The sequence below is a fragment of the Camellia sinensis genome, unplaced genomic scaffold (genome assembly GCF_055761805.1).
Source record: "Camellia sinensis isolate YWXY unplaced genomic scaffold, ASM5576180v1 Unanchor1, whole genome shotgun sequence".
NCBI lineage: Eukaryota > Viridiplantae > Streptophyta > Magnoliopsida > Ericales > Theaceae > Camellia > Camellia sinensis.
In genome coordinates this window covers 10184161-10197385 of record NW_028128987.1, presented here as the reverse complement: position 1 = coordinate 10197385, position 13225 = coordinate 10184161, and the positions used below count along the sequence as shown (strand labels likewise).

Sequence of the window (13225 nt, the reverse complement as noted above, 5' to 3'; positions counted from 1 at the left end):
GTTTAATACAAATCCTCTCACGTTTGAAAAATTACATTCCTCTTGAGGTTCATAATCTTATTACAAATTACCTTAGATTGTTGATGTCATACTTCAAAATTTTCTAAATGACTATTTTGTCTTTTTTCTTACCATTTCTTATTTATAGCATCATGATTACATTCTACAATTTTTCATCATTAAATTATACTTGACACTACAACATTTTCTTAGTTCAGTAATACTTGAAAGTGCTACAAAACTATTCCTCTAGTAACATGTTTTAGTCTTGCGGCGTTTCAACAAGTGTAATTTATACCCATGCCACAGTAGATACTAGCGGCATTTCGGTGACATTTGCAAGTACCACTATGCCATGAAGGCTAGGCTTTCACTGACATTTCAATATCATGTTACATACAATTTGTGACACTACCAAACACCATTAGACAAGACTTACAATCTAAAAAATGACACTACATACTTTTTTAATGGCACTTCTTATACCACAATTAATATTATTTATGAACAATTGAGTGCCATATTAGACATTATTTATGACACTTTTATGCATGCATCTGGTGACATTTCCAAGTGTCACTAGATTTTTCACTAGTGGCATTTAGAAATGTCGCCTTATCTTATTTGTTGGTACTCATATGCCACATTTAGGGTTTGCCTGGGAAGTGGGTTGGTTTTTTGACTTTTTTTTTACTATTTTAGAATTGGGCTAAAAAATCTCGTTTGAGAAGAGTTTTTGGTTTTTTTGTGAGAGAAAAAATGTAATGATTATGGATTGAATGTGATATTTTGTTTTTTGTGATTAAAAAGCCTATTTTGTTTTTTGCGACTATTTTAGCCAAAAAAGCAAAACCTTTGGCTTCCCAAACAAAGCCTTTGTGGCATTTGTGACTGCCATTAAAAATTTAAAAATAAACACACACAAAAATTTAGTACAACAAAAATTCCATTAATCAGTCTCATATATAAGCTAAAAATCTATAATTTCATTTGTATAATACAACTATAACGTTCATAACACTGACACAATACAATAAAAACAATATCTAACTCACTCAAAAATATTACAACTGCTTCAAATAATGCATTATCTTCTATCTTCAATGACGGTTAAAACACCAATCCCATTTGATTTTAAAAATTTTTTAAAAAATGCTAAAAATGCTGATTTTCTCACATCGGCTTTGAGTTTTGCTACAAAGCTCTCTGAAGAGCTTCATGTTTCATCATACCTCCCAACATGTAAACATATCCATTGGTGCTTCTATTCTTGTAATCGTAGTTTGTTTAATTCCTTTTGCAAGTGCTTCAAACCTATCAAGTTTATTAAAATATTCGTAAGTAATAGAAGACCAGAGCAATTGACTTGTTTATGTTAAATAAAAATAAATAAATAATAATAATTGAAAATTGACCAAGTGAAGAGGAACAGATACCTTAAAAGCCTTTAATAATTTCAAAAGTGCACTATGAGCAACAGTTCCAAGATAGTCAATGAATTACTCTTTGGTTTTTTTAATACCCTTATTCCTGCAAAACCAGATAAATCCATTTCAGATAGTTATTTTCATTATCCAAGAAGGTTTAAAACAAAAAATATGATCACCATGCATTATAAATATGGTCTCTTGTTTGATGTGAATTTCTTGTTCCCAAGCATCCACAAATAAAGATCACTTCCACTACAAAAAAACTAATTGACTAAGAGTATCTATAGAATTCACTTCCATTCCCAAAGAAGTAATGAAATAGAAAATAGAATCACCATACATGATAGTGATGTGTAAAGAAATGTTTTTGGGGCAAAAGAAAATTTTATTAATAAGTAATATAAGGGTTCCAACTTGGAAGCAAACTCTTAAAAAGCAAAATTATAAGAAACCATTACAAAACTTTCTTAATACTTTTAAATTACTAGATCTCAAAACCAAATTACAATTTATACTCCCTTACCTGATCTATGCAAGTAATGAAGTTGTTAATTAAGTACTCCTTTATCTCCTTATAGGCCTTTACCTGGTGCATTGTTCCACTAGGATAATGTCTACAACTTCCTTCCATTCTACAATCATTGTTAGAAACAGAGTTATTGTACTGAATCAAAAGACTGATTAAAATCAGATAAATTTCTTCAATTCATTCATTTTAAATCAAAATCACCATCTCATTAACCTTTTCAAATCAACAGGATATACTAACAATAAACCCTGCCATTTTAAACAAAAAAACTCCAAACCTTCATGAAATGGACATAAGCTATTTTTAGTAATCAACGAATCATAAGTAACAAAAAACTTGAACTTTAGGTGGAATGAAGGATTTCCAAACCAGTTTGTATACTGACCTTGAGAGACCATAAGAAGCCTGATGATGATTACAAATGAAGCTACACAATATTGACCATTAAATTCCCATGTCCATAACATTTTATCCTTTGCCTCTAATCTGGGACAAAAATAAAAAATTAATGTCCTTGTCATCTTCCTCCCTTTCCCAAGTAAAAATAAAAAATTCTAAATTCATATAGAGGGAAGCTTGAAAGCAGAAACAAAGTGCCTAATGCATCATAAAACTTAGCTGTACAAGCAACACAAGCATATCATCACCTAACTAGTTCTTGAGGGGAAAAAAAAATTCAGTACCTGCTTGACCTTTAGTTAGTTCCAACATTCAAACTTTTAAAGCTAAAAGAAGCACCAAAATTGTGTTTCTCACCCTTATCTAAAAAATATACTGTATCAGCTAATTTATTCCATTTAAAAAATAAAGAAGTCATAGTACTCGTGAAATGGCATATACTACATTCACACATACATGTTTCATATGTATGTAACTCTTTTAGGCAATTTATCAAGCACGTAAAGGCCAATTGAAACCCAAACTAAGCAAAAGGGTACATTTATCAATTGAAAAGAAACCTGAAATTAAGATTATAAACATGAAGGACAAAATTCTAATCAGATCAAACATTTGATTTCTTTCTCAATTTCTCAATTTTAACCAAACTCTAAACAAAATTTAAAGTAAAAAATTAGGTTTATAAATTTTGAAGGTTCTTGTTAATGCAATATCACTATTTTAATGGCAATTCAAATGTTGTTCCTCTGTAAGTAGTTTAAAATAAAAGATCCATAATATTATGAAGATTCTAATATTTAACAATGATGGTGGAGTGTACAAACGAATTCCAATCTGCATCAATTTTAAATATGTAGACAACTGGTGTTATTTACGAATCATTGTGGCATTTAAACAAACACTTGCAAGACATTATATAAAATCACAATATAAATACAATAACAGTAAATCGCAATTAACCCTTGATATTAAAAGATGAAAATTAATAAATTCATGGGTTAGAAGATTAGATTTTCATATTGTAATAAGTTTTATACCTAAATCGAGAACATCATAAATAAGTGACAAAGATGGAGATATTGTAACGCCCCGGAAATAATTATACAATCCAACTCCAAACTACTAGTACAAAGTTATATAAGTGAAATAGGAAGCTTTCATTAATCAGAGTTAGTATACAAAAGGTGACACATGTGATATACATTCATAAATAGTTCATCTTGAATTTACAGCATGTGTTACAAGTAATAATAAGAAATGAAAGCTAAATAGATATTCATGTGCCCTTAAGGCTTACATCTTTTCAAGACAGTGTTTGGTTACAACAAAATGAGTCAGAAGCTCTATACAACTAAAGCCCTAGGCTTGTACAAAAGTTATACACAAAATAAACAAAATTGAGCCTTTAGCTCCATAGTCCTCCCAAGCTAAGTCCTTGGTGGAGGCCTATTACCAACACCTGAAAATAAATTTTTTTCCAAGTAGGGTGAGCCAAAACCCAGTAGAAACAATCTAACACAATATATGAATCTTAACAAAGATATATGTATGATATTCATGTATAATGCCTGTGATTCAAAATCATTTATAACTCTTTTGCAAAACCATGCCACGCTAAGCTTTATATCACAATTCATGTTATCTCAATTCCCTTTTTATCTCAATTCATGAGTTAAGTCCATTTCAGTCAATCAACCAAATTGAGGATACAATTTAGTGGATCTCTAATCAATATAATAATCATACAAACACATTCATTTGCCATTTTATGGAAATTTCATCCGTGGGATCGGCACCCATGTATATGCGCGATTTTTTGGACTTTCACGTTGGACACACAGGCCAACTTAATTTACTGGAGTCCATCCCCTTTCTCCTCCCAAACATTATAGATATACAATATATTAAAACACAGTCATGTTCAATAACAATCAATAAGAGATTAGTCTCAATTCATCTAATCCTCATGAATTTCTACAACAGTTATAGCTATTCTCCACCGATAGCCCAAAACAAATATTTCTAAACCGATATACAATTTCCAAGATAGATAAATTATCCAAATTTCTATAGGTGAGAGGTAATACATATCCAACTCCACCATTTACATAAACATCTATTCAATTTCACATTCCCAATACCAATTTCATTGTTTATACAAAATAATTATTTGAAACATTTTAGGACTCCATTTCTTTCCAAAATCCAATCCATGTGTCAAAATCAACAAATTTAACACAACACATCATCATATTTACACCCGTAATCATTTTCAATAGTTTTATTTAAAAACCACTCTTTTGATTTTGAGCCAAAACCCTAAGTTTGTCTAAAATCCTCCAAATCCCAACATTATTTGCACAACGACAAATAGTTAAGTTAAAAATCATAGGAGAGTGTAGAAAGTCCCCACCTTAAGCTTAGAAGACCAAGGAAGAAGTGGATGAACTTCAAAGACGCCGAAACTAAGATCTATTCGGATCCAAACGTAGCCCTTGAGGTGCTCTACCTTTTCAACAAAGGCACTCGGGTGGAAAACCAACGAATCTAGGTGAAAATGTAGAGAGAAAGAGCAAGTTTTAGAGAGAGAGAGGCTCTAGATCTAGGGTTTTGAGTGAAAAAGTGATGTACAAAGGGGCTGTTACGAACTGATATACACACAGTCTGCTCAAACGTAAGAAGTGTGCTCGAGCGTCAGACACAATGAATTGTTCCGCTCGAGCACAATAAGTGACGCTAGAGCACTAAGACACAATGAAAAAGAGCGACATCACTCGAGCGCAGATTACACACTCCCAGAAGTTTTGCAAACAATAAACCAACTCTCGAGTGCAAGAAAGGTCGCTCGAGCTGAGCCCGCTCGAGTGTAAGAAGAACTGCTCGAGCGTAGAATACACTCTCCTAGTAGTTTTGCAGACCTGCAAAAGTACTAAGAGTTTGCAAAATCTGGTCGAGCGGAGGAACAAAATTCTAGACAACAAAAGTTTGGAAACCAAGCAACCAACCTGTCCCAAACGCAATCACAACAACTCAATGGCCAAATTTAAGGAAATACAAAGGAAGCAAGATATGAACAATAACACGGAACCATGAAACCCGAGTCCAAGATGCAAAAAAGGTTGGGTTAAAACCGGAATCGCTATAGGTATTGTGTGTGTTTGCTTGTGTGTGTGAGAGTGAGAAAGAGAGAAATAATGCCTAATGAATTCAGTAGATTGTAGAAGATGAAAACATTGCAAATTTGTGGTGTAAATGGTAGATAAGGATGGCATGAAAGATGAAGAATGATAAACCCTTACTTCATCATTTTGTTGCCGCCTCTTTGTCCCACAAAAATTAATTTTACTTCACCAATTTCAGTGGATTGGGTCTCTACTCTAGCTTCTTTTGGTTTAACTCTTGGATTGGGTCTCTAACCTCAATATTTTGCTTTCCTCTGTTTCCTTATTTCTTCAATTAAAAAATAAAAAATAAAATAGTGGAGAATTGGTAATGCGGTGAATAGTAGTGATGTACCAAAAACAAATTTATTTACTTATTTATTTATTTTTAAATAAGTTTGTTCACACTTTAAATAAAACAAAATATCAATTTTGTTCCTTACATTTTTAATTAGATCAATTTCTACCTTTAATTTTAGATTATGTGTTCCAATGGATAATACCGTTAGTGTTTTTGATAAAAAATGATAACTGAATTGGTTGAGATTAATTCATTGAGTTAAGCAAATTTATACTTTTACCTAAAAAAGAATGACATATGTCACTTATATGCATATTTTTTTTATTAAAAATTGTTAACAATTATAAGCAACTGAAATAAATTGAGATAAATCTGTAAATTTGGAGTTAAAATCGAGTCAATTGAAATTATAGGAATGAAAATGACACAAAGACCAAATCATGTTCCTTGAAGTTTCCAATTTCATAATAAATGGCCCATTTTACTAATAAATCATCAAGTCAATTAACAATTTTTGAGGATATTATAAATTCATTTCAATTAAAAATTCAAGTAATTTTATCATTGTATAAGAGAGTTGTTAGAAATTTTATTTTTTCAGTTAATTCATATAAGGTTGTTAATCAATTTTGTACATGTGGCAAATAGATTTAAAAAAAAACATATTATATTGAGTTCAGTTTATTTATTTATTTATATTTATTTTAATGCATTTTTAAAAAAATTGGGAATATATTGACCTTTTTGGTTTTTTCAAAAAATGCCATTAAATAATTTGGAAAGATTTTGGTTTAGTGGCATTTCATAAAATGTCATAAAAATTATTTGTTTATGACACTTTTCACTCAATGCCATAAAAAGTTACTTACACCTACGTAGTTTAGTGGCATCTATTGATAAATGTCATTAAAATAATTTTTTGTGTCATTCTTTTTTAAAATGCCGTAAAATTGATATTACTAAATCACATTATTATTGTAGTGATGGGGCACTTCTTTATTGAAACGCCATTAGAGCCTTTTATGTTTGTGGTATTGTGACATTTTTCTAAAATGTGTCACCAAATATTATTTTTGTGGCATTTTCTAAAAACATGCCACTAGTATAGTGCCACTAAAGTGCGTTTTTGTTGTAGTGTGAACATATTCTTATTGAGTGATGATATATAAACATAAGTTTTACATAAAATTTTCAAACACAATTATATAGTTTAATGATGTCATTTCACTTTAAAACCAAATACCCATAAACATGATTTATATTTACAACAATATTACTATCACAACATTTTTATAATATTTTTTGTATAAATTTTTATACATGAATAGAATTTTTCATTTTTATTTCCATTTCATTTTTTTCCTCGACTATTCACCCACATTTATTACAGTATTACTAAACACCATCATTCACATTTATTACAGTATTATTAAATTTTTATAATTTTATATTTTTTTTGTTTTTGGTAAATTTAAAAAAAAAAATCACAAAATATTATATTTCTTAAGTATATCTAGATTATATGCATTTAAAAAAAAAATAATTTCTTAAAATATTCAAAAAATTCAGTAAAAATAAAAAACACAAATTTTTTTTTAAAATTTTTTGTGCGAGTTAAACCAAAGAAAATGATTGTTATTTCTCTTGAAATGACATGAACAAAATATCAGCATTATTTTATTATTTTATATGTATAAAGGCTACGAGACAAATATGTCATTTTAATTTGATAAGAGAGTAAGTGTAATTTTTCAAACGTAAGTGAGAGATCTGTATTAATATAAATCTCATGTTGTGTTAGTGTAATTTACCCAAATAAATAAATATATATATATATATATACCCTACTAAAAAAATAAATTATGAATTTTTAAGTTTGTCACTTTAAAGGGAAATTTTTTTTTTAAGGTCCCTTGTATTAAGATTTTATAACATAAAGGACATGCAATATTTTCATAGTGGTTAGGGTCCCTCAACATTTTTTCAGAGAAATTTCGACCTAGAGAAATTTTGACCTAGAGAAATTCCAGACAAATTTCTCTATATTTTGAAATTTCTCTAGTTTGAAATTTCTCTAATTTGCACAACTTTTCTAATTTTTTGTGTTTTGAAAATTCTCTGGGATGAATTTTCTCTGATTTGCTCACAAATTTTTGTAATTTGCTTATAATTTTGTCTGTGTATTTGACTAATTTTCTCTGGTTTGCTTATAATTTTCTCTGTGTTTTAACCAAATTAGAGAAAATTGTGTCTTTTCACAGGAATTTCATGCAACCTTTAACAAACACATACACAAAAAGAGATTGAGAATTGATAATGCTCTTACTCAAATTTATGCTTGTTTATGAGTTTATCCACTGGAGTAGTCAAATTGAGTATACTAACAAACTCATATGAACAAATATACATATATGACATAACTTTGGAAGCTGTGTGTGTGCGCATGCGAAATTTTCTCTAGCATTTGAAATATCTCTGACCACATTAGACTCCCAGATTTGTATGCGATAGCCAGAGAAATTTATAAAAATGAAATTTCTCTGGTATGTTGATTTTCTCTGCAATTTATCTGGCATTAAGATATCTATTTGAGATATGAAATTTCTCTGGAATTTCCCTTGGAGCTGTTAATTTTCTTTGGAATTTACTTACTTCTCCCCCCTTTGAGTTTCTTCTTCAAGTTAGTTGTGTGTGTGTAATTTTCTCTAGTATGTTGATTTTCTTTGTCACGAGATTTCTTTGCATTTATACTGAACATTTTGAAAGATTATGATAAATTTCTGTGTGATGACAAGAGAAATTTGATTTTTTTTCCCCTTGTCATGTTAATTTTCTATGGCCAAATCACACACTCCCACTTGTAATTTTCTCTGATCAAATCAACTCGAAATCAATAAACAACAAACACTTCTACTGCAAATCAACTTGAAATCGATGTATACAATTTTCTTTGGCATGTTGATTTTTTTTCTCTGTTATTCATAAAAAAAAAAAAAAAATGTTGATTTTCTCTATCATGTGATTTTTCTACCTTTACAGTGAACATTTTAAAAAATTGGGCTAAATTTCTCTGTGTGATGGCTAGAGAAATTTGTTGATTTTCCCTGGCTAAATCACATACTCCCCTCTATGATTTTCTTTGGCCAAATCAACTCGAAATTAATGAACAATGAACATGTCTACTGCAAATTAACTTGAAATCGACTCTACGATTAGAAATCAACTTGAATAATGTTTCAAAAGCAAAAATCTCAACAAAATTACAAAAACGCGATTTCCAAATCACAAATTAAAATAAAAAATCTAATGAGAACCACAAATCAGAATTGAAAACCTAATGTGAAATCATAATCCTTACACAAATCAAATCAAAATCAAAATCAACGATAAAAAAATAAAAAACAACTCGAAATCAACTTCACTAGAACAACGAACAACGAAACCACAGAATGATGGCTATCTTACTTTCGATCAGAGGTTTTGAACGTTTGTCTATCCATAGAGCCATTGCTGCTTTGATTTTTTGCTTTGCTATACTGAGAGAGAGAGAGAGTAGGTTTAGAAGAAATTTGATGTCTATAATTACGGGTGATAGATCTAAGGACCTCACACTACAAAAAAATATATTGTAGACCTCTCCCATTAGTAAAAGTTAGAGAGTGATGTTAGACTAATTTTTTCCTTTAAAAAATAGATGACAATTATATTTTTAAAAATAGACAGTCTATTTTGTTTTTTGTTTTATTTTGTTTTTTTTGGTGACAAATGAAATAAATTGAATATGTTATAATTATCAAATTTATCTAAATTTTTATATGAATGATATAACATAGAGTGCCTTACAAAATGAACAATCCAAATTATTAAAACCAAACCTATGATGAGTTTCACGAGCTCGGACAACAGTCTCCCTCCACCTCCAATCATACTACTAAATATTTGACTACAAAATTAAAAATGCGAACGCAAAACTCGAAAAATACTCAACTCGTTGCCATTATTCCTATATAAACTGATAGCAAGTGGTCATGTTCTCTTTCTTTTTTTTTTTTCAAGAGATAATTCTATTTACACATCATAAAAAATTTCAATAAACACTATTTATATCATTCGGATATAAATTTTTGAATAAAAATCAAATGTTCGAATATAAATTTTATGAACAAAAAGTAATTATTATGATATAAACAGTTGAATATAAGATATATTTGAACAATTTGTTTTTATTTATCAATTTATATAGGGAGATTTATTAGAAAATCTTTTTTTCAAGTGTTTGTATTCCAATTAGTCCATAAGATATTCTTATTTTTCAATAAGTCCTATTATTTGAATATTTGATCTACCAAATCCTAATTCCCATATTTAAAGTATTTTATGAATATTTGTACCATTGTAAATATTTTTTGAACGGTTAGCAATTTGATGATGTGAATATTTATATTTTACAATGTGAATATTCACATTGACGTGTGACTGTTCACATTGACAATGAGAACATTTATATTGACATGTTAACATTCACATTGATGGTGTGAACATTCACATTGACGATGTGAACATTTACATTGACAGTATAAACATTCACATCACGAAACATTCACATTATAAATGTGAATATTATTAGGGATATTTTGATAACTATGTCACTCATAAGACTTATTAGAATATAAAAAAATAATGTGAACTAAATATAATATAAGTAGATAAAAAGAGATTTATGAAAAAATATCCCATTTATATATGAACATTTATCTTTTGTTTAAAAATTTATATCTAAATAAAATAAATGGTACGTCCCGAAGATTTTTGATGTGCGGATAGAATTTTCCTTTTCCAAGACCTCAAGACCTCAAGAAATTCATAGAATTCCACAACTGCCCTAATAATTATTACAATATCAACATCAACAAATTAAATTACCTTTCATTTCTCGTTTTCCAATATTGCAACAAGTAGTTCCAATTATACCTCTTTGTTTTTAATAATTAATGCCTCATTTGGAAAAAAAAAAAAAAAAGTTATGAGTCAATTACACTGACACCCCCTAAAGTTTATATTTAGGCCTCGTTTGGGAACAGGCTAATTTAGTAACTTTTTGGCTATTTGGTTAAAAAGATAGGTAAAAAAAACTTGTATGTTTGGGATGACTTTTTTGCTAATTACGAAAAGATGTGCAAAAAGTAGAGAGAAAAGAGAATCTTTGACTTTTTGGTATGAGTTGTTGGCTTTTTGGCTAATTTAATAACTTTTTAGCTAATTGGCTAAAAAAGTAAGTCCCCAAACGAGACCTTATTATAGTTTTCTCCCTCACCTTTTAGAAATTTCATCTCCTCCTGAGGTTTAAAGTTTCGTTAAAGATTCCCCCTTAGCCTTTTAATTTTTTTAAATACCAATTTTACCCTCATTTGGTAAATTACATTGACACCCCTCACATTTTAGAAATTACAATCCCCTCCCTAAGGTTTAAATTAGCATTACCAATTGCCCCTGTAACGTCCTCAAAATAATACATAAACCCAACATTTAAGATATCCATAGACATACGAGAATAAAGCATATTTTCATTTATCAGAGTATTCATTGCAAAAGTATTACATGTTGACAACAAAAGTAAATGCCCTACGGGCTTACAACTTTTCAAGCCAACACTTGGTTACAAAAAGAGAGTACTAACTCAAATACACATTAAGCCCTTGGTTTGAATTTATATGTAATACCAAAAGAAAACAACAAAAAGAGCTATCAGCCTCAAAGGCTCCCAAGCTACGTCCTTGGAGGTGGCATATCACCTAAACCTGAAAATGATGTCCCATATAGGGTGAGCCAAAGCCCAGTAGAGATATACTAAACCAAATATGAGAAATAACTAAAACATTAGCATTCGATAGATGATTAACACTTGTAAACCAACTTACAACACTTTTCAGTTTCATGACAAATACGTTCATGTTTCATTACATCTCTCTTTACTTCCAATTCAAGTTTATAAATATGGCTCATTATCTACCTAAACAAGTAAATGAGACTACACTCATATCAAAAACACTTCCAATACTTCAATTATCTACGTTATGCAAACATAATCAGGATTTCGGAACTTTCACCCTGGACACTCCGACCAACTTAGTTATCAATGGAGTCCATCCCCTATCTCCTCCCAAACAGGTTTGAGAGTCCATTCCCTATCTTCTCCCAAACCATGGAGTACATCCTCTATCTCCTCCCAAACAGTATACGTATACAATGTATTTAAACACTTATCATATACAATGATCAATCAATACACAAATTCGATATATTATTCTAACCGTCATATTCAATGACATATTCAAGGTGATCAGTTTCAGTATTTCCCTAATCAACATATAGTGTCTACAATAATCAAGACTATCTTCCACCGATAGTCCAAAGCAATTATCTCTAAACAGATAATAAATTTATCAAACAGACAAAATATCAACATTTCCATAGGTGAGTGATTGACTAATCCAACTACACCATTCAATCCCATAATTTCCCAATTTCATGAGTTTCAACTCAATTTCACATTCTCATATCTTTTCCAAATTAATTACACAAATTAATTAATCACATGAATTTAGGGCTTTTCCCCATTTTTCCCAAACCTTGGCCCTAAGGCTCATTTTCATCAATTCAACAACAATAGTTCAATTTTCCAAAGTCTCACATATACATGGGGTTTTTAAAACACAAAACCCCTTTTTATATAATTTCAATACAAACCCTTACTTTTCCAAAATTACCAAGCAACACCATCTATCCAAAATACCCAACATTTATGTCAAAACTCATAGAGAGGAGTAGGTTATCCCTACCTCAAATGAAGAGACCAAATGGAGAAGATGAAGAAAACTCGAAGTGCTCCGAATCCACCGTTTTTCAGATTAAAGTGAAGCCCACGCCACCCTCTATCTTCCTTACAAAGAGATTTGGGTGGAAACACTCTAGAAGTAAATGAAATCTTAGAGAGAATGTATATATAGAGAGATGGAGCAGCTGATCTAGAGTTTGTGTAAAAGAGAGGATGAAAAAGTGTTTAAAAAACCCGCTGCTGCAAACTGATATATTCGAGGCTCGCTCAAGCGAAGGAATGGTGACTCGAGCGACCAGACACAAAGAAACCTCGCTCGAGCCAACAATTCGAAGCTTCAGGTCTGCAACCCAGAAGCACGCTCGAGCGAGGAAACGCTCGCTCGAGCGAAGAAACCCAAAACATAGTCCTCGCTCGCTCGAGCGAAGGAAAGCTTGCTCGAGCCAAGAAACGCAACCTTCAGGTCCAAAACCAGACGCAGACACAAGCTCGAGCGTAAGACTTCTCGCTCGAGCCAGCAGACACACCCCCCTAACTCTCGCTCGAGCGAAGGAACCCTGGCTCGAGCGA

The 13225-nt window shown here is 30.6% G+C and overlaps 1 long non-coding RNA gene across 1 annotated transcript; it reads right to left on the bottom strand.

Moving 5' to 3' along the window:
• Positions 1–1092: 1092 nt before the first annotated feature.
• LOC114257593 (uncharacterized) lies at positions 1093–3903 on the bottom strand. Its single transcript, XR_014357572.1, has 5 exons — positions 3396–3903; positions 2345–2445; positions 1954–2062; positions 1437–1530; positions 1093–1314 (listed from the first exon to the last, which is right to left on the bottom strand). It is a non-coding gene; the product is annotated as an uncharacterized LOC114257593 (long non-coding RNA).
• Between the last annotated feature and the right edge of the window lie 9322 nt (positions 3904–13225).